Source organism: Eurosta solidaginis, chromosome 3 (genome assembly GCF_040869045.1).
Source record: "Eurosta solidaginis isolate ZX-2024a chromosome 3, ASM4086904v1, whole genome shotgun sequence".
Lineage (NCBI taxonomy): Eukaryota > Metazoa > Arthropoda > Insecta > Diptera > Tephritidae > Eurosta > Eurosta solidaginis.
Window position 1 is genome coordinate 147,334,736 of NC_090321.1, and position 5,195 is coordinate 147,339,930.

Genomic DNA, 5,195 nt, shown 5'->3' on the forward strand with positions numbered 1-5,195 from the left:
TAAAACCCTCACTAGTACCTTTAATTTGATACCCATATCGTAGAAACACGTTATAGAGTCACCCCTGGTCCACCCTTATGGCGATATCTCGAAAAGGCTTCCACCTATAGAACTAAGGCCAATTCCCTTTTAAATACTCATTAGCACCTTTCATTTGATACCCATATCGTACAAACACATTCTAGAGTCACCCTGGTCCACCTTTATTGCGATATCTCGAAAAGGCGCCCACCTATAGGACTAAGGCCCACTGCCTTTAAAAATACATATTAACACCTTCCATTTGATACCCATTTCGTACAAACACATTCTAGAGTCACTCCTGGTCCACCTTTATGGCGATATCGAAAAGGCGTCCACCTATAGAACTAGGGCCACTCACTTTTAAAATACTCATTAGCACCTTTCATTTGATACCCATATCGTACAAACACCTATAGAACTATGGTCCACTCCCTTTTAAAAAACTCATTAACACCTTTCATTTGATACCCAAATCGTACAAACATATTCTGGAGTAACCCCTGGTCCACCTTTATTGCGATATCTCGAAAAGGCATCCACCTATAGAACTAAGGCCCACTGTCTTTTAAAATACATATTAACACCTTCCATTTGATACCCATATCGTAAAACACATTCTAGGGTCACTCCTGGTCCACCTTTATGGCGATATCTCGAAAAGGCGTCCACCTATAGAACTAAGGCCACTCCCTTTTAAAATACTCATTAACACCTTTCATTTGATACCCATATCGTACAAACACATTCTGGAGTCACCCCTGGTCCACCTTTATGGCGACATCCCGAAATGGCGTACACCTATAGCACTATGGCCCACTTCTTTTTAAAATACTCTTTAATACCTTCCATTTGATACCCATGTCATACAAACACCTCCCAGGGTTACCCTAGGTTAATTTTCTTACATGGTGATTTTCCCTTATTTTGTCTCCAAAGCTCTCAGCTGAGTATGTAATGTTCGGTTACACCCGAACTTAGCCTTCCTTACTTTTTTTTATGTAGTTTTGTTTTATGGCACTTTTGTATAGTTCTTGTTTTATATTTTTATTTTTTGCACGAACGAAAATTCGATTTTAATTTAAGTATTATTTTGTTTTTACATTTTGGGTGTTGGGCCAAAGATGGCTGCGAAGGACCATGAGTAAATGGCCTCTCTTCGCTACACTGCACTATGGCCGAAATTGCGATTTTAGCGGCAAAAAATACTTCCCGACAAGCTAGCTTCACCAAATTTGGTGTGTAGACTTCTAATGATAAAAAAATCTATTTGAGAAAAAAATGGGCTGGCCACGCCCCCTTTTTTCAAAGTAGTGGCAAAACGTACTTCCCGGCAAGCTAGCTTCACCAAAATGGTTACACGGACAAAAAAGCAACTTGAGAAAAAATTGAACGGTCCACGCCCTCTTTTTCCTATATTCAAAACCCAAATTGTCGCCAAAAATACTTACCAAAAAGCTGGCTTCATCAAATTTTGAAAAGGGACTTCTTCTGACATAAAAAACTTTAGAAAAAATGGGCGGCCCGCGCCCACTATTAAAAAAATATTAAATGCTACCAAGAAATTAATTTATTTTTTAATTCATAAATTTATAATTTTAAAGAAGTTGTAAATGCTTATGGATTAATCTGAAAATAACAAAAATAACATACGTATTCTCGAAAGATATAGGGTTTAATTATTCATGGTCTGTTTCTTCGTTTTCAGCCGCTTCTAATTCCAATGAATAATTATTTATCGACTCTAAGCTTACACCAGAATCATAACTATAATTGCAGCTGGAGGCTTCTTGAGATGTTGAAGGTAGTAAAAGTTCTGGTGGCAATTTAGGCATTTTAAAAAGATCAATGACTTCTCTAGGAAAAGGAAGTTTTTTTGAACTATTTGTACGTTCTTGCAAACATAAACTTGAAATATATGGGTCAGAGCTATTCATAGCTCTATGATACATGTTAAGTATTTGTGCACTCTTGAATCCTTTCGAGCGTGACCAGTTCGATCTTTTTTATAATATTTGTTTCGTGCCTCAGATGCATTTTCTGCGAGGACACCTACGGGTACTACTGAAGCTTCAATTATTTGTGACGAATGCACTAATATTTTGTGTATTGTGGCAGACATAGAGTACCATTCGTAGTTTTGGAAAAATATTTCACTCGTTTTAATGCAATGATCACGAAACTTTTGAGCATCAATTTCAAATTCAGAGGAGAGAGCAATTAAGATTATGTGTAAATGTTTCAAAAAATCAATATTTATACCAGTAATAGATGCTAAAAGGTCCGTGCGAGAAAATGCTCTTTTAGCTGTGTTGCCATCGCTGGTGTTGCCGCTGCCATTTGCTTTCGGCTTATCGACATGAAGCCCCATTTGAAGCAAAAACTCTTTTTGAATTTTTTGTTTCTTTTCTGCCAGGATTCTCTTCCCTTCTGCTCTACAAACTTGCCATTTTTTCAAATCTAGCTTGTATGAAAGTTTTAAAACAAACTCGAAACTACGAATCCACGCATGCAAAGGGCTTAATCCATATTTCAAAGCGTCGGCCTTCGGTTCAAAATTCGGAGCATCAAAGTTTCTTATAGTTCGAAATTCCTTTGGACCAGCATGACAGATGGGACATTGCTGTGCACTTTTAGTTTCTGTCAACAATTTAAGAATTTCCCATCTATTAATGTCATATAAATTATATTTTACTTTAATTTTTTCCCATTACTTAGTGTGTATTGTAGTGGTTTCAACTCCTCAATCTGTTCCTTTATGTTGTGGTTTTCAGTTAAAATGTGCTCTTTTGTTTCTTTAACAAACACCACTTTTAAAGGGCCAACAAAACCGTACTGACTGAGGTGTACGGTTTACCCAAATGTTATATCCTGTTGATGAAATTATTTCTATTGGAATGACTGATGTCACAAAAAGGGAATGATCGAAACTTTCCGAAGTATTTTCCACAAATTTTTGTTTAAACAAGCTATGACCGGTAGAACCATCAAACCCGTAGCTCGAAATTAGGATCGATTCTTCAACATCCATTGTACACAATACTTCATCTTGATATTCAAGAATTCTTTTAGCTGTGTGGTCTAACAAATTTTGCAACGACACTTCGACAGAGCTTTCATTCGCTTTGATTTCATCCGGTCTACATTTCAATTTGCTTTTATAAACTTTATCATAAGTCGGATAAATACTACAATTGTGTTTTATGTTTAATTGCCGCATATTTGAGTACACCTTTTTTGTTAATCCGTTTTCTAACACAAACATTAAAGCTTCATCAGGTGATACTGGCGTAACTTCTTTATGGCTAGCATTAAGAACTTCTCGAATTTTGGATGGCCGATTTGGAGATATAGCAACTTGTTGTAGGACAAATTTCAAATCCGTTGCGTGGGATTTTTTGGGAGATATAGAGGCAGCATGAACTAATAATTCCTTGCTGGGAAGCTAATTCGGAAGCTAATCTCCTTTTATTCCTTTCGCAGCTATCATTATACGTCAGTTTTGGTCGCCCAATAGTATTAATCTTTTTCGGTATTACAAAAATTGTTTCTCGACTCAACCATTTCTTATTATATTTTCTAAATGCATTCTCATTTCTGGTTTGTTTATTTCATTTAAGTTTAATAAAATTAGATAAGTTCCGAGCTTTAGTACATATCAATTTACTTAATTCACTGTCAATTTCGTATGAAATCTTTCCTTTTATGTAATTCGAAACATTCCTGTTGTTTCTCAACCAAAACTCAAATATTTCAGAATTTTTGAACCTGAGTGTTTTTTTACAAAAGTATTAAAAATTCGTTCATTAGCAGTCAAATGCATACACTTTTACCATGACATAAAACTTGAGTTTTCTACAAACAATCACATGTAAATAGTTCCAATGACACTTCAAAACATTTTTAGTTTTACTCCACGAAAAACCATAAAACTCAGGCATGCTTAACCAACGAAACGATATCATTTCGTTACGATAATCAACGTTAATAAACGAAACGAAGTCATTTCGTTTCGTTTATTAACGTTAAGATCGTCAAATTAACGAAATGATTTCGTTTCGTTTTCTGCCATATCAAAACGAAATCAAATCGTTTATGTTGATTATTAATTTCAAACTATGCTGGCAAAGCTGATTGATGGCGGAGTCATTAAAGGTGAAAGCATTATCCAAGCTGATTGCAACTTTTCTCATGAATTTTGACAGTACGAACATTTCTCAGAGTATTTTTGACATTACCACCAACGAATTACACAAACAAATTACATAGAGTTTGTGTGTGTATGTGCGCTCGTTGTTGCCACCTTACGGCTTCACCATGGCTATAGCATTGCCAGCACAATTCAAACATAAAGTATCACGTTTTCGTTAACGTTTTTAACGTTAACGAAAGCTTTTCGTTTCGGTTAAAAACGAGATACAATTTATCTTGATAATTTCTTTATCGATAATATTTCGAAGTGTTTCAACGGAAACGGTGGAAATTTTTTGATAAACGATTAGCTTAACGTTAAGGTGCATCCCTGATAAAACTCTTCAGAATTTCACAAAAAAATACATACAAAAAACCACCAAAATAAGTACGAAATAAAAACATTTAGCAAACTATATTTGTGTATAGTAAACTTACTCACCTCGAGTAATAGAACTCATATTTACAAAGTTTTTTTTACAAGAATATATTATTAAAAAACAGTTTCTAATTTTATAAAAATTTTGCTGCTTCACTTGTATTAACACGTACTAAAAAATTTGTAAATATTACCAGCTGTTTGTACATAAACAGGGTTGCCAACAGTAAATTTTTTTTAAAATTTTTTCATATCAATATGTTGGGTATTGAACACCATCAAAATAATTGCAAAAATTTAAATTTGAAAAATTGACTTTTTGCCGCTAAAATCGCAATTTCGGCTATAGTGCACTGTACTACTTCTACAACAAAAAATCAATAATGCAATGAATTTCAAAGAAGACGTCAACTATATAAACTGCGCTTATATGACGGCATTATCAGCCAATGGACGAAGCAGGAAACAAGAATGGAGGCAGTAAATTAAATGTAAAGTTTTGTTTATTTATGTGTTAGATGTTAAAGTTTCAATGTTATAAATTAAACGTAAGTATTATGTTAACACCAGAGTGATGTGAATTGTGTAATTCTAACTAATGTGT

General features: G+C 34.5%; 1 pseudogene; it reads right to left on the reverse strand.

Annotated features, from left to right (window-relative positions):
- Nucleotides 1–1,611: 1,611 nt before the first annotated feature.
- On the reverse strand, nt 1,612–4,673 carry LOC137246678 (uncharacterized; annotated as a pseudogene).
- Between the last annotated feature and the right edge of the window lie 522 nt (nt 4,674–5,195).